Raw genomic sequence first — 24,003 nt, forward strand, 5'->3', positions numbered from 1 at the left:
CCAGGCCACAAAAACTTCATCTCAGCAATAGGCTGGTTTGCTTTCTTTATCATTTGCATGTTCACTGGCGTAACACTTTAAATTTCCTTCAAGAACTTTTCCTGGTTGGGCATGGTGGCTCATTCCTGTTGTCCTAGCTTGGATAGCTGATGGGAGGATCACTTGAGCCCAGGAGCTGAAGGCTGCAGTGAGCTATGATTGCACAACTGCACTCCAGTCTGCAGAGTGAGATCCTGTCTCCTTTAAAAAAAAAAGGAAAAACCCTTTTTCTTTGCGTTCACAACTTGGGTAACTGGCACAAAAGGCCTAGCTTTTAACCTGTCTTGGCTTTCAACATACCCTCCTCACTAATCATCTCTAGATTTTTATTTAAGGTAGGAAATATGCAACCTTCCTTTCACTTTTGAACACTTAGTGATCATCACAGGGTTAATTGGCCTAATTTTTATATATTATGTCTCGGGAAAAGGGGAAAAGAGGGAGAGAGATGGAAGAACAGCTGATGGGTGGGGCAGTCAGAACACACACAACATTTATTGATTAGATTCTCCATCTTATGTGAGTGTGGTTCATGGCACCCCAAAACAATTACAGTAGTAACATCAAAGATCACGGATCACTATGACAGATATAATAATAATGAAAAATTGGAAATATTATGACAATTACCAAAATTTGACATAAAGACAAGAAGTGAGCACATGCTGTTGGAAAAATGGTGCTGATGGACTTGCTAAACACAGGGCTGCCACCAATCTTCAATTTGTAAAAAATGAATATCTGTAAAGTAATGTGCAATAAAATAATATGTACCTGTATCATATTTCCTGCGCATCTGCTTAGTACACTTTAAAGACTGTTAATGGTGATGATGATAAAAGCCGCACATTCTTTATTCATCACTGGTCAGAATGTTCATTTGTTTATTTTAGTGAGTCGTCCTTCAAATAAGAGGAAAACAGCATGTTCTTTCAAAGAATACTGTCTAGGAAGCAAGGGTACTTCTCAGATCTAGGAGCAGGAGAATGAGAAAAGCTGATATGACAAGCCCTATATTATTTTTGAAGAAGAGTTGTGTAGTATTGTTTATGAATAGCCATTTGTAAACCAGCCTAAATAATGAAATTGTAGGAGTTTAGAATAATATCCCAGTACATTAGGTCAATTATATGGTCAGAAGCCCCAAACAAATATTGAGTATATTCTCATTATGATTTTGTTTTCTGAAGTTAAATGGAATGATTTATATGCTTATCTTCTGTTGCATCTTAAAAGGATATATTATTAATAGACAAATACAGAAGTTGTGTGGTTTTATAAATTCTTTATTACTCTGACTTGTCAAGCAACAGGGCAAGAATGGACATGTTTTTCTAAAATAAGACTTTTCTCCATCTTACATGGGTGTGGTTCCTGGCACCCCAAAACAAAGCTGGGGCTGGGCATGGTGGCTCATGACTATAATCCCAACACTTTGCGAGGCTGAGGTGGGTGGATCATCTGAGGACAGGAGTTCGAGACCAGCCTGGCCAACATGGTGAAACCCAGTCTCCCCTAAAAATACAAAAATTATCTGGGCATGGTGGTGCACACCTGTAATCCCATCTGGGAGATGGAGGTTTCAGTGAGCCGAGATCGTTTCACTGCACTCCAGCCTGGGCGACAGAGCGAGACTCCCATTTCAAAACAAAACAAAGGTGAGTGTCTTGAGTGCCTTTTGATTATAGACCTTCAGACTTTCTGAGGATTGGGAGAGCTTTTTTTTTTTTTAACCTTGAAATATTTATTGAATAAAGAATGGCAAGATCAGAAAAATAAGCTCTGGTTAGGATTTGATGTGGGGCTTCATTTTCAGCTCTGTTACTACCTCCTTTTATGATCTTGAGTGGTCTCTTCTCCTATTCGAACCCCAGTTTCCTTATTTATAAGGAGATAGTGAAGAGACCAGATTTAATAATCTCTAAAGATTCTTTCAGCTCTAAAAACTTAATGATTCAAGCAGGTTGCTGTGAAGAACAATGCATTTCTTCCAAAAGAGGGTGCTGTGGTATTTCTCAGTACTTTAGCATGGTCCTGAAAGGAACTGAAAAGGGTAGAATCTCAGCTTAATTTTGTGTCTTCAGACTCCCAACCTTTGAGAAATAGTGTCTAATTCCTTACTTTATTTAGATGAGGTGATATAAACCAATTCCCGATGTTACTGACACTTTAAGTTTCAAAGAAAAAAAAAAATACACGTGATTCTACCAGGCAAATAGAGACAGTTTTGTCAGATGTGGTGGCTCCCAGCACTGCAGGAGGATCACTTGAGGCTGCTAGTTTGAAACCAGCCTGAGCAACAAAGTGACCCGGACTCTAAAAAAAAAATTAAAAATTATCTAGGAATGGTGGTGTGTGCCTATAGTCTTAGCTGTTTGATTGGCTTGGAGGCGGGAGGATTGCTTGAGCCCAGAAATTCGAGGTTTCAGTGAGCTATGATTGAGCAATTATTTCACCACTGCACTCCAGCCCTGGTGACAGAGTAAGACTCTATCTCTCTCTTTTTTTTTTTTTCTTGGGGGTACAGGGTCTCACTCTGTTGCCCAGACTGGAATGCGGTGGTGTGATCTCAGCTCACCACAACCTCCGCCTCCTGGGTTCAAGCGATTCTCTGCCTCAGCCTCCTGAGTAGTTTGGATTATAGGTGCCTGCCACCACGCCTGGCTAATTTTTGTATTTTTAGTAGAGATGGGGTTTCACCATGTTGGCCAGCCTGGTCTTGAACTCCTGACCTCAATTGATCCACCCGCCTTGGCCTCCCAAAGTGCTGGGATTACAGGTGTGAGCCACCACACCCAACCATAAGAATCTAGCTCTAAATATATATATATATGTGTGTGTGTGTATATATATGTATGTGTATATATATATGATATATGTGTGTATGTATGTATATATATGTATGTGTATATATATATGGAGAGAGAAGGAGAGAGTTTTAACATTTTGATGTATTTTCACTCTCATTCAACTTCTTCCCATAAAATTGAGAAAATATATAAATTATATGTGCGTGTGTGTCATTTTATTTGTTTTTGTCTTTTTTTTTCCTGGTTTTTTTTTTTTTTTTTTTTTTGACAAGGTCTTGTTCTGTTGCCCAAGCTGGAATAGAGTGGCATGATCACAGCCCACTGCATTCTCAACCTCCTGGGCTCAAGCAATCCTCCCGCAGTACTCCCTCAAGTAACTGGGACCAGAGGCATGTGCCATCACACCTTTCTTTTTTTATTTTTAGTAAAGATGAGGTCTCACTATGTTGTCCAGGCTGGTATACCGCATTTTATTTATCCATTCATCTGTTGAGTTGTTCCTGCTTTTTGGCTATAGTGGATAATACTGCTGTATAAACGTTTGTGTGCCTGTTTTTGTGTTGACATGTGTTTTTATTTCTCTTTAGTGTATACGTAGGAGTAGAATTGTCGGTTCATATAGTAACTCTTCTATTAGGTTTTTGAGAAACTGTCAGACTTTTTTCTCCAAAGGGCTGTACCATTCTACATTCTCGCCAGCAGTATATAAAGGATCTAATTCCTCCATATCCTTGCTAGCACTTGTTATTAACTGTCTTTTTTATTATAGTCGTACTAATAGGTGTGAAGTGGTATCGCAAGTGATTTTTAACTTGTATTTCTCTGATGGCTAATGATATTGAGCATCTTTTAATATGCTTATTAGCCATTTGTGTATATTCTATGGAGAAATGTCCATTCAGATCCTTTGCCTATTTTTAAATTGGATTAATTTTCTTTTTTTGTTGAATTGTAAGAGTTCTTTATGCATTTTGGATATTAGGTCCTTGTCAGATATATATTTGCAAAAATTTCCTCCCATTCTGTTTTTGGCTTCGCTTTCTTGAAGATGACTTTTGAAGCACAAAAGTTTTTAATTGGGATGATGTCCAGTCTACCTTTTTTCTTTTGTAACTTGTCCTTTTGGTTTTGTACCTTAAGAAACCATTGTCTAGGGTGGGTGCAGTGGCTCACACCTGTAATCGCAGCACTTTGGGAAGCCAAGGTGGGCGAATCACCTGAGGTCAGGAGTTGGAGACCAGCCTTGCCAACATGGTGAAACCCCGTCTCTACTGAAAATACAAAAATTAACCTGGTGTGGTGGCAGGCACCTGTAATCCCAGCTCTTTGGGAGGCTGAGGCAGGAGAATCACTTGAACCTGGGAGGCAGAGTTTGAAGTAAACCAAGATTGTGTCACTGCACTCCAGCCTGGGCGACAGAGCAAGACTGCATCTCAAAAAAAAAAAAGAGAGAGAGAAAAGAAACCATTGTCTAATCCAAAGTAACAATGATTTACATCTTTTTTTCTAAGGAGTTTTATAGTTTTACATTTAGGGTTTTTTTTCTCTTTGAGTTGATTTTTGTACATGGTATGAGTCCAACTTCACTTGTTAGTATGTGGATATCTAGTTGTCCTGGCACCATTTGTTGAAAAGACTGTTTTTCCCCTACTTGAATTGTCTTGGTACCCTTCTTAAAAATGAATTCACCGTAAATGTGAAGGTTTATTTCTGGACTCTCAATTTTATTCCATTGATCTGTTTGTCTATCTTTATGCCAGTACCACACAGTCTTGATTAGTGTAGCTTTGTAGCAAGTTTTGAAGTCAGAAAGTGTGAGTCCCCTAACTTTGTTCCTTTTCTAGGTTGTTTTGGCTATTCTTAGTCCCTTGAATTTCCATGTGAATTTTAGAATGAGTTTGTCAATTTCTACAAAGAAACCAGCAGAGATTTTGATAGAAATTACATTAAATCTGGGGTATGTTGTTTTAATTTGCATTTAAAAAATAAATAATGGGGCTAACTTTTTTCAAATGTTTGTTAACAGTTTTAGTTTCTTCTGCAAATTCATATCGTTTCTGTAAGCCAGGAAATCTCTGACACCCTCCTATCAAGAAACACAATAGAACCGGACATGGTGGCTCATGCATGTAATCTCAGTACTTTGGGAAGCCGAGGTGGGAGGATCACTTGAGCCTAGGAGTTGGAGACCAGCCTGGGCAACACAGTAAGACCCTGTCTCTACAAATAAATTTAAAAATTGGCTGGGTGTGGTGGTGTGCACCTGTAGTCCCAGCTACTATGGATGCTGAGGCGGGAGGATCACTTGAGCCCAGGAGGTCAAGGCTGCAGTAAGCTGTTATTGTGCCACTGCATAGTAGCCTGGGCAACAGAGCAAGATCCTGTCTCACTCTGTTGCCCAGGCTAGAATGCAGTGACGCGATCTCAGCTCACTGCAACTTCTGCCTCCTGAGTTTAAGCCATTCTCCTGCCTCAGCCTCCTGAGTAGTTTGGATTACAGGTGCCGCCACCACGCCCAGCTAATTTTTGTATGTTTAGTAGAGATGGAGTTTCACCATGTTGACCAGGCTGGTCTTGAACTCCTGACCTCAAGTGATCTGCCCACCTTAGCCTCCCAAAGTGCTGGGATTACAGGTATGAGCCACTGCGCCCGGCCAATTGTACTTTTAAGTACTAAGGAGTTTAGAGCCCCAGATACTCTATGTGGAGATCATGATGCTCATGTTTGTTTGTTTTAATAAGACTCTGGTACAAAGGGTCACATTTTGATAGAAGCTACACTTTTTCAGTTCCAGGAGCAAATAAAGACAGGCAGCCCTCTTATCCGTAAAACTGAAGGTTGATGGCTCAGGGTTAGGGCCATTTCTTGGTAATGTTGAGATGGTTGGGCTGGTCTAGAACAAATATCTACAGGGGAACTTGGAAGTGTTGGCCACCTTCATGGCCTCGAAGACCTTAGCTCTGCACACCGTGCTATGGCCTTACTCCTGTCCTGCGATCAGATAGGGCATGCCCGGGCAGTAATGGTTCTCCATACAGTCTGCGACCACTGGTGTTTCCCAGTCCACTGCCTGCCAGGAATACGACTGCAGCAGAGGAAGGCGGTCAGGAACATGGTGCATGTGGCTGAGCCCCTTAGGAGTCTCTGCATGGCGGAAACGTGCCCACCTCAGGGTGGGGCCTTCTGCTGCCTTCCTACTCAGATTTTCTAAGGCCATTCTGTAAAATTAATAGCAAGCTAAAGGTTGGTGAGATAGGCCTATGGAGACATTTTTTTCTACAAAGGGACATGCAGCATTTATGAAAACTGTTGGCCCACATGTGACAGTGTTTAGGTCCTGAGGACTTGAAAAGTATTTGGTAGCCACTCAAAAAGCATACCTTACGGCTTACCTGCATGATTTGGATTTGCTGTCATTCTCTAAGTGACCATGATATTTGGGGGTACCTAATGGCACCCTACATGTTGGACACAGCTTCATGCATTGGTTAGAGGTAGACTGGTACTGAGAAATTTATAACATTGCTAGTTAATTTACTGGCAGATTCTTGTATGCCTACTTAGTATTTGCTTGTATCAAAATACCTCTCTTTATTGCCTGGAGAGTAGAGGTCTCAGTTTCTGGAAACATTGCAGAAAAACTTTCCTAGCTTTCCATGTGGTAACTTCCCACACGGACTCTATGTTTTGAATTGTTTGGTTTTTTTCCACCAGGCAGGAAATGGCTAGAAAAAAGTTTCTTAAATTTAGAAGGTCTTAAAGTCTACTTGTCTAAATTATCTGCCTCCATCTTCACACAACTGCTTTCTCTGTGTGTTGTCTCTTTTTGTCTCAAAAGGTTGTTGTATTTAATACCACATGGGTGTAGTCTAGGAGGATCTCATCTTGAGTCCTTAACTTGATTGCATTTGAAAAGATCCTTTTCCCAAATAAGGTCACGTTCACAGGTTCTGGGTGTTAGGACATAAACATATATTTTTGAAGTTCACCCTTCAACACACTATACCACCATGTCCCCTATCTCACTTTCCTTTCTGCCAGATTCACTTTACAACACTCCAAACAAGGAGTTTCAGGTTTGTAGTCATGACACATTCGTCATTTTATGTCTATATATGCTGTTTATGAACAGCTCTAAAGGTTAAAAATTATTCCTTATATTGAGCTAAATCTATCCTGGGATAATATTTGAGAACACATTCCAGATCCCTCCTGCACAGTTAATAGGGGATGAGAAAGACTAGTCCCATGATTCTCAGGTTGAGGGAGAATAACACATGCACTGCTTCTCCACCATTCTGTTACGGCATTATAAGATCCTCTCTAACACCAGCCCGGGAAAAACCTCAGACTTAATGAACAGTTCATGACATTGTGAGCCAGTTGTGATGGAAATGTAATGAATCCCCTCCAGGAGGGTTGGGAGCAAACAAAAGATTGAGGAACAGCAATTTCAGTCTTCCTCATGATCACCATTCAGATGAAGACAACTACTATATTTTCCTGAGTCTGTTCTTTTCCAAGATCTACACCTTTAATTTTAATTATTCCCCTATGATATGGCTTTTATTCTATTCATTCAGCAAATATTTATCGAGGGCTTAATATGTGCCAGGCAGTCTAGTAGGTATTAGAATGATGCAGGGATGAGTATCCTAGAATCCATGTCATCTAAGATTATAATCTGGGGGAGAATGTAAACAAATAAATAGCAAGACACTGTGATAAGTATTTGGATAATGTTAAGTATAGGATCTAAGGGAGCACAAGCAGAGCTACCTAAGCCAGTGTTAAAGACCTGAAGATCAAGAAGAGAGGAGGGAGGCAGGACAGATTCACATTCCAGGCAGAGGAAGCAGCCAGTACAAATGCCCACAAGTTGTAGTGGATATTAGCTGGGTGTTTAGATGCCCAGCATCCTCGTCCACTTCCTGTTTTAGAGCCTTGCCTTCCATAGGGGAGAATGCAAGGTGGTTCCAAGCAATTGGCAGGACTGGGACTAGGGTGAGGAGAGTGAGGCACTTGACTCAGCTGTAACATTTAAGGGGATACCAAAAAACTTATAATTAAGACAAAGAATATTTTAATGCAATGTTTATTAAAATCATAATTGATGCAGAAAAATCCATGATGAATAAAATATCAAAACTTTAAAGAAAGACATGATCAGTACAATTGGTTTTCCCTTTTGCCTCAAGCTCTAATATGACTTGGTATGGCACTGCTGTTGATTCTTTAAATTTTTCTATTGTCTTTCAACATGGATTTTTTTTGCATTAATTTTGATTTTTTGAAATATTGTTTATCTTGATTGGAGAGTTTTTTGGTGCTCCTTGAAATTTTGTGCCAAAAAATGAGTGCCTTAGTCACCTCACCCTGACCCAGCCCTACAACTAGGATATACACACAAAATCTATGCTTGGCCAGTTGTGCTGTCTCCTGGGGCTTTGGCTCTGGAGCATAAATGTGGTTAGAGACATTTCACAGTGGCAGCAGCAGAGGTTAGTATCCTGCTATGACCTGGCCTCCCGTGGTCATGCCCATTTTCTGAGCTGTTGTTCTGGTATTCAAGAACCATATTTTCTTCGTTTTTGGAAATCACAGTCATGTTTGTTTATCTTCAGACTTCTATTCTTCCCATTCTCCCTTCTTTAGAGATAACCAGTAGTGGTTGTATATTAATATATGCAAGCTTTCTTGGTATCTAAGGACAAAATTTATCCAGGTATAGCAAAATGAATTCATCAGAAGTAACTATTTTTTTCAGTCACTTCACTTGTCTTGTACTTCTTTTACCATTTAATCTTTCTCCATCATTTCCAATCTGAACGTAACCTTGAAGATTTATTTTTAGTTGTCATTTCTTAATATTATATTAACCTCTTCAAACGCAAAAATTTTCTGTTATCTTTGGCTTAAGAAGAATAATAATAACAGTCACTGAACCTGAACACATGAACAACAGAGATTAAAGGATGCCAGATTCAGAGGCCCTCACTAAAAGCGAGCACCAGAGGCATCCATAAAGAAAACAATGTTCACCAAGAAACAACTGGAAGATTTAGAGATGTTATTCATTAAGAACCCATACCCAAACTCCAGTCTTTAGAAAGAATTGCCTCAAAAACTGGCATATCTCCACCAGTACTACAGATTTAGTTCAAGAACCTCAGAGCAAAACTCAAGAAATGAAAATACAGCCATATTCAATAAAAACAACAGAAGACTCAATAATGACAATTACCTTAGGGAAGAGTGGAGAGAAATATTGGCACACCACCCAGATCCACTACTGGTGCCAGCCCTGCCTCTCCCATTTCTATAAATCATCTGGCACCTTCAGTCCAAGTTAGCATGTCGCAATTTTAACACAGATAACTCTGTTGGCCATAAAATACCCTATTATGACTACTGCCAAGACTATAATATATACTGCCCTTCCCCATTTTGGACTCCCAAGTTCTTTGCCCAAGTTCTGATTCTTTGGTCTCTTCACCTAGGTAGAACTTAACTGGCCGTTCTGACTTGCAAGAGAGAAAAACAATAGAGTAGCAAAAATTGTTTACCTCATGCTGGGCATTACCTTTCCTGATAGTTTAATGAGTTTGTGCTACTCTCCACATTTATCCTATAATAAATGAACCTCTACCTGTTTTTGTTTTGTTGCTTCTCTCAATTTTTCCCCATCAGAGTCAGTTATAATTTTGTTTTTGAAGCCTTACCTTCTATCTGTCTTGGGTTACACTCCCTGTTATAGTTTCTGGCTTAGAATTACCTATCCTACCACTGAATGCTTGAAATTTACTCTCTTAGGGTCAAGTTTCCAGGTTCCCTTTGCTATTACAACACGGAAGCTAACTAACATACTGTCTTCTTATAAAACTCTTGTCACCCCACATCACTTACAGTTTCCTTCTTGTCAGTCATTATAGTCTTGGATAGCAGTTCTCTTTGTTGTTTTCTCCACTTTCTGAGAAATGAAATTGTCGATGTGGTATCACCTTATCAGGTGCTCTTTTTTTTTTTTTTACCAGAATGATACCTCTCCCCAATGCTGGGAGAGGTGACGTTTCCCGTTACTACTGTATATTGTGTCTATATCTGTTTTGTAATCTGTATTAGGAAATCATCACTATATCAACCGCAACAGTATCACTAGAATAGAACATACTTTACTAATGTCATGAGCTGTAGTGACACTTGCCTCCTTGTATTAACCTTCTAAGTGTACTTTAGACTTTAAATTTTTTTTTTTTTTTTTTTTTTGAGATGGAGTCTCACTGTCTCGCCCAGGCTAGAGTACAGTGGTGTGATCTTGGCTCACTGCAACCTCTGCCTCCCAGGTTCAAGCAATTCTCCTGCCTTAACCTCCCAAATAGCTGGGATTACAGGCACGTACCACCTCGCCCGGCTAATTTTTTGTGTTTTTAGTAGAGACGGGGTTTCACTGTGTTAGCCAGAATGGTCTTGAACTCCTGACCTCGTGATCTGCCTGCCTCAGCTTCCCAAAGTGCTGGGTTTACAGGCGTGAGCCACCATGCCCAGCCTAGACTTTAACTTCTACGTGTACATTGTTCAGATTCCAGAGATTGTTATTAGGAATGAGGCCAGTAGCTTATTTTCCATCTACTTGAGTTTTTGCTGATACGTTATTGGAAGACTCTACTACTAAATAATAATTTTAGGTAGCATACCAGCACTTCTAGTACCTCTGTATGGGAGTTCTGCTCAGTTTTAGATAATCTTATGAGATTGCAAACTCTATCCCATCACTGGCTTTAATGCTGTCGTATATCTAATAAGGGAATTGATACATTCCTTGCTTTCTCTCTCATTTCCTTAAAGGCATGGCAGACCTGGAGGAGATGAACACTTAAGGAACCTGAGCAAGTGGCATAATGTTTGTCTTTTAGCTAGCATTGTAAAGCCAGAGATATGAATCACAGAGGAAAGAAAGGACAGAAAAAGAGCAGTACTTCTTCAAAAATAGAAAACTTTTAAGTTACACCTAGTGTCATAATACTATATGTATCTAGAGATATTCTCTATCATAGGAGCCAAAATTTGTCTTAAATCAGATAAATATCTAAATTATCCAGGACAGATTTTATTTAGCAAATATTCATACAGAGCTTACTGTGGGATATATGTTCAAAGTGCTTTATGAACAGTAATTTATTGAATACTCATAGCAAGTGGAATCTCCTATCAGATAGGAACTACTACCAGTTCCCATTTTACTAATGGATGAGGGAAATGAGGCTTAGAGAGGCTAAGTAACATCCCTAAGGACTCACAGCTAGTAAGGGGGAGAGCTGGAATCTGAATTCAAGAAACCTGGCTTCAGAGTCTATGCCCTAAACACTGCTTATGCAGCCTCTCCAATATATTTTCTTCCTAAAGTTCCAATGGAGAATAATAATATCATTATTCTAGTAACTCATACTAGAAAATACCCAATGAGCATGAAATACTATTTGTGTTTAAAACAGCTAATTAAGGACTTTGTCATATGTGTAACACTTTAACCTTCTGAGTTATAACTTGGCCAAAAGCCGCTTAGTTAAAACAATGTTCCTTCCACATATTTTTGTCTGCTTGGCCTCCCACCTGTTTCCTAAGATTCAAATTAGACGGTTGGTATCTAGCTCTTGTTTGTGTATATTTGACCATGAACTCCTTTTTTTTTCGGTCACATGTGTTCTGAGATTGTGGAAAGTTTATTGATATTGTCCAGGGTTAGACGAATAATGTCCTTTAATTCTCTTTTACCTTAATTATAGTTCTCACCTGCTAATTATTTCTGTCTATCCATATTCACATCCAATCTTCTCTTCCATGTAAGTGTTGCTGGTATCAGATATTTTTTCCATGTTTACATAGGTTTTATTTGATTCTTTCCTAAATGTATTAATCTTTATTGTTTAAAGAGAATCTTTATTGTAGTTAATATAGTATGACATACCACATACATGTATTTACTAGAGCTTCTGAATATGTTTACTGAGAACTTGAATACTTTGGTATAGGAGATTTTTCTCCTGTAATGAAGGAAGCCCCAAGAAGCTAAATCAGTAAACAAAAAGCTAAGGATTCTGTTTAATACCTGCTTTTTTACCCAACGCTTGGTGTATATTTTTTCTTTTTTTTTTTTTGAGACGGAGTTTTGCTCTTGTCCCCCAGGCTGGAGTGCAATGGTGCAATCTCGGCTCACTACAACCTCTGCCTCCCGGGTTCAAGCGATTCTCCTGCCTCAGCCTGCCAAGTAGCTGGGATTACAGGTGCCCACCACCATGCTCAGCTAATTTTTTATTTTTAGTAGCGATGGGGTTTCACGATGGTGACCAGGCTGGTCTCAAACTCCTAAGCTTAGGTGATCCACCCACCTTGGCCTCCCAAAGTGCTGGGATTACAGGCGTGAGCCACTGCGTCCGGCCCACTTGGTATATTTTAAAATGTGTTTATGCTTTCGTTTTTGGTAGCCATGACATCTCCCTGGCAACTGTACAGCCTGTCTCATCTATAAATTATAGTGAAGGTTAGAAAACAACTTAGGGCTGGGCACAGTGGCTCATACCTGTAAGCCCAGCACTTTGTGAGGCGAAGACTGGCAGATTGCTTGAGCTTAGGAGTTCAAGACCAGTCTGGGCAACATAATGAAAACCCGTCTTTAAAAAATAATATAAATAAACAAATGAGAAAAGAGCTTAAGAAGTATAGCTCCTAAATCACTTGCCTGTAGCCTAACCAAAGCTGTAACATTAAGTTTTCATTAGACTTCTGGTGACTTAATGATACCTGTTGTTACTCTCATAAAACCACTGGCTTAAGTATGTATATTTTACTATAGTAGGTATATATTCTAGTTTTCCTAGTCTGTGAAATATTTAACAAAGACCCTCTGTTGTTAATATTTATGCCATGATGTTTCTCAAATTAACTATTTGGTTTTACCCATGTAAACTTTCAAATACAAACATTCAATATTCACTAAATCTTTATTAACTCCTTGTCATGTGCCAGGCTCTGTGCTAGATATTATGACACATGCAAAGATGAGTAAAATGTAGTTCCTTCCTTTGTTTAGGGGTTTATAATCCCACAAATACCTAAACCATTAATATGTAGAATATTTACAAGGGCTGTAGGAAATGTTTAGGCAAAGAGCTAAAACATTCATAAGCAAAGGAAAACTACTTTTAGCTAAAGAGAGGGATCAAATAATTCTTTATGGGGGAATTGGCATTTAATCTGGATCTTGACGGGTTAGACTTTGATAATCTGATTTGGGGAGTGGAAGAGGGGCTAATTCAGACAACAGCACTGTTCAGACAGCACCACATAATAAAGTAGTACTTTGGAGATAGGCAGTGATGGGTTGGGGGGAGTAATAAATATTGCCTAACTTTGTTCTATTATCAAACTTATGGCAACTTTACTGTGACGAGATTTGAGAAGAAAGATAAAATTTAATACCCAATTGAAAATAGATGGTTAAACAAACAAGCAAAAATTATTCTTATTATTATTTTCTTATTTTTTGAGACAAAGTCTCTCTGTATCATCCAGCCTGGAGTGCAGTGGTGCAATCATGGCTCACTGCAGCCTCAAACTCCCAGGCAATCCTCCCACTTCAGCCTCCTGAGTAGCTGGGACTAGAGACATGCACTACCACGCCTGGCTAATTTTTGTATATTTTGAAGAGACAGGGTTTCACCATGTTGCCCCGGCTAGTCTTGAACTCCTAAGCTCAAGCGATCCACCCTCCTCTGTCTCCCAAAGTTCTGGGATACAGGCATGAGCCACCGTGCCTGGCCCCAACAAAAATTCTTACTGTCCTTGTGATATTGGTGGATTTTGATTATCTCTAAAATCAGATTTCTTCCTTTTGATTATAAGAAACCGTTTAAATGGATTCCGCTTATTTTCCTTAAAAGTTATGTTAGCTGGGTGCGGTGGCTCACGCCTGTAATCCCAACACTTTGGGAGGCCGAAGCGGGCGAATCACGAGGTCAGGAGATCAAGACCATCCTGGCCAACACAGTGAAAACTCGTCTCTACTAAAAATACAAAAAAATTAGCCAGGCGTGGTGGCAGGCGCCTGTAGCCCAGCTACTCGGGAGGCTGAGGCAGGAGAATGACGAGAACCTGGGAGGCAGAGCTTGCAGTGAGCTGAGATCATGCCACTGCATTCCCACCTGGGTGACAGAGCAAGACTCCATCTCAAAAAAAGAAAAAGTTGTTATGACAATACAACACATTGGCATAGTGTCCCCTTAGAAGCATGGAAATCATCTGTGCTTTCCTTCATTCAGGTTTCTCCAGCTTGTACCTATAAATCCAAACCAGTCCATTAGCTTTTAATGTTCTTCTTCCTCTTCCATCCTGGTCTATCCTTAACGTAAAAGAACTCCCACCAAAAATAGCCCTTCTTCTCCCAGGGACTCTCTACTTCTCAGAGAGTCCCAGTTTATATCTTACAGCAGAATGAAATAAATTGGAATTTGGGCATATTTTAAACATTTTTTTAAAATTTTAGTTTAAAATTATAATTTTTTTCTTTATTGTTAATCGTTAAGTAACAACTAATTTTTTTTTTTTTGCACAAGCCCGCAGAAATATGTAACAGGTAATTTAAAGACTTAAAATCAGCTGGGCACAGTGGCTCATCCCTGTAATCCCAGCACTTTGGGAGGCCGAGGTGGGTGGATCACAAGGTCAGGAGTTCAAGACCAGCCTGGCCAATATGGTGAAATCCCATCTCTACTAAAAGTACAAAAATTAGCCGGGCATGGTGGCACATGCCTATAGTTCCAGGTACTTGGGAGGCTGAGGTAGAAAAATTGCTTGAACCCAGGAAGCGGAGGTTGCAGTGAGCCAAGATCGCCCCACTGCACTCCAGCCTGGGTGACAGAGCAACGAGACTCTGTCTCAAAATAAATAAATAAATAAATGAAGACTTAAAATCATAAGTCCTAGCTTTATAATATTACTTTTTAAAAGATAATAGCCAGTCCATTGAGCATTATTACCTTTCCTTGTGTGTGAAAAAGAGAAAACATAACATGTAACTCTGAATAAATGTAGAGTTAAAAAAAGAATTTCAACTTCTGTTTTAGATTCTGGGACTACATGTGCAGGTTTGTTACATAGATATATTGCATGATGCTGAGGTTTGGATTACGAGTGATCCCCTCACCCAGAAAGTGAGCATAGTACCCAATAGTTAGTGTTTTCAACCCTTGCCTTCCTCCCTCCATCTCCCCGCTAGTAGTCCCAGTGTCCGTTGTTGCCATCTTTATGTCCATGAGTACCCAATGTTTATCTCGTACTTATAAGTGAGAACATACAGTATTTAGCTTTCTGTTCCTGTGTTAATTTGCATAGGATAATCGCCTCCGGCTGCATCCATGTTCCTGCAAAGGATATGATTTTGTTCCTTTCTATGGCGACATAGTATTCCATGGTGCATATGTACCACATTTTCATTATCCAGTCCACCATTGATGGGCATCTAGGTTGAGTCCATGTCTTTGCTATTGTGAATAGTGTTGTGATGAACATATGAGTTCATGTGTCTTTTTGGTAAAATAATTTTATTTTTAATATATACCCAGTAATGGGATTGCTGGGTTGAATGATAGTTCTCTTTTAAGTTATTTGAAAAATCTCCAAACTGCTTTCCATGGTGACTGAGCCAATCTATATTCCCACCAACAGTGTATAAGCCTTCCCTTTTCTCCGCAGCCTTGCCAGCATCTGTTTTTTACTTTTAAATAATACCATTCTGACTGGTATGAGATGGGATCTCATTATGGTTTCGATTTATAGTTCTCTGATGATTAGCGATATTGAGCATTTTTTCATGTTTGTTGCCCACTTGTATGTCTTCTTTTGAGAAGTGTCAATTCATGTCTTTTGCCCACTTTATAATGGGACTATTTGTTTTTTGCTTATTAAATTGCTTAAGCTCCTTATAGATTCCTGGATATTAGATTTTTGTTGGATGCATAGTTTGTGATTATTTTCTCCTATCTGTAGATTGTTTCTTCTGTTGATAGCTTCTTTTGTTGTGCAGAAACTCTTTAGTTTAATTAGGTCCCACTTGTTGATTTTTGTTTTTGTTGCAGTTGCTTTTGAGGACTTAGTCATAAATTCTTTCTGAAGGCCGATGTCCAGAATGGTGTTTACTAGGTTTTCTTTTAGGATTTCTATAGTTTGAGATTTTATGTTTAAATCTTTAATTCATCTTGACTTAATTTTTATGTATGGTGAAAGGTAAAGGTCCAGTTTCATTCTTCTGCTGTGACTGGCCAGGTACCCCAGCACCATTTATTGAATAGGGAGTCTTTTCCCTATTAATGCTGGTATTTTAAAAGGGCATGAAGATGTTAGCCTATAGTATGCCAGCCTTTTCATTTCACTTACTCCCCACTCCTCATAAAATACTTTGTTTCCATTATGCCCTGTAGATGGCAGTACTTATATGGAAAACGTAAGTTGAGAAAGCTCTTTGAGAATGATTAGCAGGTGGGGTCTTTAAGGAGTAAGGTTTAATTGAAATGTTCTTTCTTTGTCAATTTTTTTCATTCACTGGATTTTTTTCAAACAATCACAAACTTTCTTTATCACTCATGATGTTTCCGTTGAGTTTTCTTTCACCATCGCCTGACCTCCCTAGACCCCACTTTTGTTTCAGAAATCACATGTTACACAATCATTTTCTCTTTAGAGGGCAGTGATTGGAAACTAGGTAATTACATATATGATAGGATCCTGTGTAAAGTTCTGGGTACATATTTTTTTCTCAAGAAGGTTGAGTGCCAGCCAGATATCATTACTGTAAATTCTTTTTTTTTTCTTTCTTTCTTTTTTTTTTTTTTTTTAGACCAAGTCTTGCTCTGTTGCCCAGGCTGGAGTGCAGTGGTGCAATCTCTGCTCACTGCAACCTCTGCCTCCCAGGTTCAAGCAATTCTTCTGCCTCAGCCTCCCTAGTGGCTGGGATTACAGGTATGTGCCATGACTCCTGGCTCATTTTTGTATTTTTAGTAGAAACGGGTTTCGCCATGTTGCCCAGGCTGTTCTCTAACTCCTGGACTCAAGCAGCCCACCTGCCTCAGCCTCCCAAAGTGTTGGGATTACAGGCGTGAGCCACCACACCCAACCCATTACTGTAAATTCTGATACAGGGAAAGCAGTATCACATAGCTTTCAAATATGATTTCATTACAAATCTACAGTTATAGGGTCAATCAAGTATATCTTTGAGTGGGAGAAAGTAACTCATTCAGGAATATAAAAAGCTGTCTTGTTCTCCCTAAACATTGAGGATTTTGACTGTGGTATTCATTTAGTAAGTATTTATCGAGTACTTGTATGTTAGGCACTGTGCTGGGTAGGCATCCTGCATTACAATAATGAAAGGACATAGGCCCTACTTTCAGACATGCCTTTTCAAGTTAGTGAAATGTGGTGATTCTTGTAAGAGAGGTATGTGGAAGATACGTTAAAATCACAGAATAGGAATAGATGGTTATGGTAGATATTACCAATTAATTACAACACACTTTCCTTCAGAGTCTGCTGGTCTCAAACTCCTTCACAACACTTGAGAAGCTGGTATTGTTCAATCAAAGAAGACATGCAAGAAGCCTGTTGCCTAAACATGGCATGGTGGGAGTAGTGCCTAAGATACTACCTAGAAATGTTATGCAGTATGCCACCAACTGTGTCAATACAGGAAAAGAGAACACACACACACACGCACACACACACACACACACTTGTTTGTTGATGTCTAGTCTCTAGAAGGCTACCCAACAACTACCCAAGAAATGGATAATACTGGTCGTCTCTGGGGAGAACAACTAGGTGACTGGGGGATAGAGTGGGAGAGAAACTTTTTATTGAATATCATTTGGTTTCTTTTGGAGTTTGAGCCATGTGAATTTATTACCCATACAAAAATGAAGTTGAAGGTTTACTACCTTACATCACATTACCATATCTGAGGAGAATATATACCAGTTGTCTTTTATTTGGTGGCTTGTATAATCTACTAAACTCCCAAACATATACTAAATAGAATACAAGTATTGCCAAGGATCATTTAAGTATCCTGTAACACTTTTTGTTTTGGTTATGGGGAATTACCAGTTTTTATTTTTCATGCCTCTCAACTAGTATATCCTGATAAACCTTGAGTGGCTGTGAGTGGGAGTGGTTCCTCCCACAAAAGCCAACTATAGATTTTTTTATATATGCAGCAAAGTGCTATGTGTTTTTGTGTTTGTTTGACTTTGTTGTTTTAATGGAAATTATACATGAGGTGTGCCAGATAATCCTGGCAGAAAACAGATTGTGAACAGAAGACATATGGTTAGTAAGTCCATTTGCATTGCTCAGAATTTAGAGCAAATTAACATATTTCCATGTTGAGCTGAATTGGAGTAGTTATAGTAGGACAGATAGAGGCACCAACTCTCTTGAAATAAATTTTTATAGCTGAAATTTAAGAATACTGGAAATGTGAAAAGAAAGTCCTTTGAATCAGCCATACCCAGGGGTCCTTAGAAATTCGATATGTGTTTATGGATCATGTAAAGATGATGCTGAGGGTTGTAAAGTATAGGTTTGTTCAACCTAGGGAACTTTAGGTCTGGTTGAAACCTGATAAATAAAACAGAATGAAAGTCACGTATACACAAGGAATTGTATAAGTTATGAACTTTATATACATGCATACTTGCTAAAGCACAATATATAGTCAGTAGACATCAAATGGCTGGTTAATCTTTATGAACTCTGTTTCTATTAATTGGATAATAAAAACAGCTAATACCATGGTAGCATATAACAGTTTACAGATCACTTCTGCAGTGTTTATCTCACTTAATCATAGGTTCAAGATTTTATTAATATTTGGGGAGATGGTTTATATCATAATGAAAATCATGTCTTTTATTCTGACTTCCATCTCCCTGTTTGGTATGGCCATGTAGATTTTTTTTTTTTTTTCCCCATTTTGGAGTGTTTTTGAGACAGGGTCTCGTTTTTATCACCCAGGCTGGAGTGCAGTGACACAAACATAGCTTACTGCAGCCTCAGACTCCTGGCCTCAAGCGATCCTCTCACCTCAGCCTCCCAAGTAGCTGGGATTATAGGCATGCGCCACCATGCCTAGCTAATACAAAAAAAAAACAAAACAAAAATTGTAGAGATGGGGTCTCACTGTGTTGCCCAGGTTAGTTTCTAACTCCTGGCCTCAAGCAATTCTCCTGCCTCAACCCATGTAGAAGTTTTTGATAGAAAAACAGCAATTGTGTAAACTTTTCTTAACATACTTAGCCTACCAATTAAGAAGAAAATCTCCATCTCTGCTAACGTGGTGTTTCTACCCCTTTTTATTACTTAATTTTTGCTTAGTCCATAGTAAGTCCTTGCCAGAGCATAGTAAAATCTGGTAACGTCCCAAACTGTCTCTACCATTCCTTCTCCCCCCTTTTTTTTTTTTTTTTTTTTTTTTTTTTTTTTTTTTTTTTGACAAAGAGTCTTGCTTTGTCACCAGGCTGGAGTGCAGTGGTGCAATCTTGGCTTACTGCAACCTCCACCTCCCAGGTTCAAGCGATTCTCCTGCCTCAGCCTCCTGAGTAGCTGGGACTACAGGCGCATGCCACCACGATCATCTAATTTTTTTGTATTTTTAGTAGAGACGGGGTTTCACTGTGTTAGCCAGGATGGTCTTGATCTCCTGACCTCATGATCCGCCTGCCTCAGCCTACCAAAGTGCTCGGATTACAGGCGTGAGCCACCGCGCCCAGCCCTCTTTCCTCTTTTATAACAGGTTCTGGATTTTTGGACTCACTCTCTTAATCTCTTTCAGTTGTAAGAAATCCATCTCTCTTCTGTGATCTCAAACTTCAGTTTCCCCTTTTCCTTTCATTCATCAACCCATTCGGCAAATATTTATTGATCATCTTAAGCATCAGGCCCTGTTCTATGTGCCAGGGATACACCAATGAATTAAATAGAGAAAACTCCTTTCCCTCATGGAGCTTACATTGTTTCTGATAGATACAATCAGCTACTGCATTGCATAACTCCACAGGGCGCCATTCATGTTGTAGTCTGTGTGAATATTGCCTCTAGAGTTGTTCAGTGCACAGCCAGCTTAGTTCTATACGGTAGTCCTTAGTTCTATACTGTGCTTAATTAGGATGTCTGTCAAAACTAATTTCCTGTAGTAAAATCAGTCAGCTTCCACATTCCAACAATTGCCAAAGTGCTATCCCTTCGTTTAAGAAAAGCATGCAGTCCTCTCCATGGGGTGGAAGAGGATTTTGTGGAGAAACCATCCTTTGTATTTCCTCAGATTGCCTGTGTTAGGCCACCCTAAAATTTGCAATTTGCTTGTTGCTCCTTTCTTTACCTTCAGCAGTATTGAAGGGGTTTTTTTTCCTGTGTCTTAGAGTAGTTCTCTAATTTTTTTCTTTTCCCTTTTTTTCTTTTTTTTTTCCCTGCACAGAAAAACCGTGTTCACATTTCTTTTCCTTTACAATGATTATAGCATGTTTTTTTTCCTGAGCTGTGCAGTTGGTTCTTCCACCTTGATTTGTGTTCAGTAAATGTGCAATTAGTAAGAAGTCTGCTCTGCATTTTGAAGACAAAGTTAGAATTCATATATTTATTAGGAAGAGAGATGTAGAAAAATAATACCGTTAGATTCCATTATAATATTTTCTTGCTTCGTGACTCTGCTCAGTACTCTTAAGTTCGTTAAAGCTCAGGCTTTCCTTATGATCAAAATATGGATCTGAAAAACACTTATTAATACTACTTACTCTACACCCTTATATAGAAAATAACTGAATTTGTCTAAGAAATCATGTAAAGACGCATCTTACAATGAAATGTGTGCTCAAAGAGAGTAATTCTTTGTGCATGTAGGATTGGAAAAGTTGAGAAGTACGTTTACTTGCACGTCATTATAGTTGAAATCAGATGGAAAGGTTTAGAGATTGTGCAATTAGGGAATGTTTTCTACCCACAGATTCTCTAGCCGTGTGTTTCACATTCATTAACAATTAGGCCCAAGGATACTTGGATTCACGTCTGCTTTGGAAACTATTTTTTCCAAATACTGTATTTCCTAGATCTTTACTGAAATGATCAACATTAGGTATGAACTGCACCAACTTTTCTCTTTAAGGTAGCTTTGTTTGTCCTTTGATCTTTTCTGTCCATGTTCAGCCTCTTAAAACCATCTCTGCTGCAAATGTCATCTTATATGGTGCAGTGAGGCACTCTTTCAAATAATTTTTGGATGTATGCTAATCATATATGAGACACAAAAGCTCCTACTCCCCTAGGCCTCACTTCCCCTCTTGGCACTTTTACTTACTTCGTTTTTTTTTTAGACTTCACATATGATTAACTCTCTCAAATCCTTTCCTCTTTCAACTGTTGTTCCTTTTTTTTTTTTTTTTTTTTTTAAGAAATGGGGTCTCGCTGTGTCACCCAGGTTGTAGTGCAGTGGTGTGATCATAGCTTATGTAGCCTCTGAACTCCTGGGCTCAAGCAGTCCTCCCACCCAGCTCCCAGAGTAGCTGAGACTACAGGCACACACCACCATGCCCAGCTAATTTTTTTTAAATGTTTTTCTAGAGACAGAATCCCGCTTTGTTGTCCAGGCTAGTCTCAAACTCCTGGCTTCAAGTGATCCTCCCACCTTGGCCTCCCAAAGTGCTGGGATTACAGGCATAAGCCACCACAACTGTTCCCTATTTTTAATATCTTATAACTGAATGCTTTAATCCTGGGCAACTTAGGATACATCTTCACTGCTTAATTGAAATGGCACTCTTTCAATGTTACTAGTAACCTCCAAGGGGAAACAGAAGCCAATATTTTTTTGAAGGAAAATTTGTATTATTTTAATTATTTTTATGTATGGAAAACTCAACAGTGTACATTTAACCCAGTTCAGTGGCAAGTTCTTTAGCCTTTGCCTTTTCAAGCTTGGCAATGCGAGCCACAGACTTGGGACCCAGGACATTGCCTCCCTAGTGATGGCGGATCTCATTGTATCTGTCGTTGTAATTGGTCCTGATAGCTTCCACCAGCTTAGCCAAAGTGCCTTTGTCTTCTGAGTTAATCTGTGTAAAGTTGAGAGTGGTGCAGGTCTTCCTGTGAACTAGATATCCCAGTCTTGCCTTTCCCTTGATAATGCAGTAAGGGACCCCCATTTTATGACACAAGGCAAGCAGGAAAACCACCAGCTTGATGGGATCCACTTCGTGTGCAGTCACCACCAGCTGAGCCTTCTTGTTCTCCTCTAACGTGGTGACGGTGTTAACTCCTGCTCGAAGGACAGGTGGTCTCTTAGTGGGGACATCCCCTTTGCCAGCAGCTCTCTTCTTGGCCCAGGCAAACAGCCTCTGCTTCTTCTCTTGGGAAGCTAATATTTTTTAGTACCTTCTGTAGACCAAGCAAAAGTTGCCAATGCTAGACACTTGTATATGGAGTTACCTCATTTAATTCTTACAGCTGTTATTGGTATTACCTCCTTAAGAATGTGGAAACTAGCTGGGCGAGGTGGCTCATGCCTGTAATCCCAGCATTTTGGGAGGCCGAGGTCATGGATTGCTTGAGCTCAGGAGATTGAGACAAGCTGGGGCAAGGTGACAAAACCCATCTCTACCAAAAAGAAAAACAAAAACAGAAAACAAAAAATTAGCTGGGCAGGGCGATACACACATACAGTCTCAGCTACTGGGGAGGCTGAAGTGGGAGGATATCTTGAGCCCAGGAGGCAGAGGTTGCAGTGAGCCGAGATTGTGCCACTGCACTCCAACCTGGGTAACACAGCAAGACCCCATCTCAAAAAAAAAAAAAAAAGAAAAAAGAAAAAGAAGGAAACTAAGATCCATAAAAGCTTAAGTAACTTGTCTCATAGCTAGTAAATGGCAAAGTAACAGAATTAGACATGTGTCATTCCAAAGTCCTTGTTCTTTCCCCTGTAACACACTGTTCTTTATATTTTAACATACTGATCTATTTATCTATTTTCTTGAAATACTACGGTAGACTCTTTGAGACATGCTTTTCTGGTTCTCTTGGATCTCCATTGCTTTAATCACTAACTCATAAATAGCTAGCTTGCTCTAGTTTCTCTCCTCCTCATCTAAACTTCTCAAAAGACTGGTATACAATTCTTTTCTTGCTACCCATTTGCTTCCTAACCCCTAAGCCCACTGAAGTCTGGCTTAGTCTCCATCACTGCATTGAAAATGCTCTCCCTCAGGACATCAGTAATTTCCTAATTGCCAATTTTGATGAACATATTTTAGTCTTTATCACTCTTTTTCTTCGTTTAATACTTTATTTATTCCTTTCTTCTTGAAATTGTCTGTCTTTGAATTCTGTGGACTTCACATTCTTATCCTTCTCATTACACTCTCTGACCATTCCTTGTTCTCTCTTGTTTTTGAACTTGCCTTCCTTCTCTTACTCCTTAAATGTTAGTGTTCTCTGATGTTCTATCTCTACATCTTTGCCTTAGACAGGTACTTCAAACTAAATACTGTATGGCCAAAACTCAACTTGCCATCTTCCTGCCAGACATGTACACCAATAGGTGGTACCAGTCATTCACCAAGTCTTGCCAGTTTTACCTCCTAATTATTTCTCTCTCTCGTCTTCTTTCTTTCTCTCTCGTCTTCTTTCTCTTTATTTTTTCTTTATTTCTTTCTTTATTCTTTCTTTCTCTCTCTTTCTTTCCTTTTCACCTTTTCTTTCCTCCCTCCCTTCCTCCCTCCCTCCCTCCTTCCCTCCTTCCCTCCTTTCCTCCTTCCTTCCTTCCTTCCTTCCTTCCTTCCTTCCTTCCTTCCTTCCTTCCTTCTCTCTCTCTCTCTCTCTCTCTCTCTCTCTCTCTCTCTGTCTCTCTCTCTCTCTCTCGACAGAGTCTTGCTCTGTCACCCAGGCTACACTGCACTGGCACCATCACAGCTCACTGCAGCCTCGACCTCCTAGGCTGAAGTGATCCTCCTGCCTCTGCATCCTGAGTAGCTGGGACCACACCACATCCAACTAATTTTTAAATTTTTCGTAGAGACAAAGTCTCCCTGTGTTGCCCAGGCTGATCTCAAACTCCCA

The 24,003-nt window shown here is 39.5% G+C and overlaps 1 protein-coding gene and 1 long non-coding RNA gene across 18 annotated transcripts in view; one reads left to right on the forward strand and one right to left on the reverse strand.

Moving 5' to 3' along the window:
* PRORP (protein only RNase P catalytic subunit) overlaps positions 1-24,003 on the forward strand; it is a 253,529-nt gene that overhangs the window by 85,693 nt on the left and 143,833 nt on the right. The window lies entirely within an intron of this gene.
* On the reverse strand, positions 1,758-22,764 carry LOC144330221 (uncharacterized). The gene is made up of 3 exons (XR_013396207.1): positions 22,693-22,764; positions 19,606-21,035; positions 1,758-2,771 (listed from the first exon to the last, which is right to left on the reverse strand). It is a non-coding gene; the product is annotated as an uncharacterized LOC144330221 (long non-coding RNA).

This window comes from Macaca mulatta, chromosome 7 (genome assembly GCF_049350105.2).
Source record: "Macaca mulatta isolate MMU2019108-1 chromosome 7, T2T-MMU8v2.0, whole genome shotgun sequence".
In the NCBI taxonomy this organism is placed as follows: Eukaryota; Metazoa; Chordata; class Mammalia; order Primates; family Cercopithecidae; genus Macaca; species Macaca mulatta.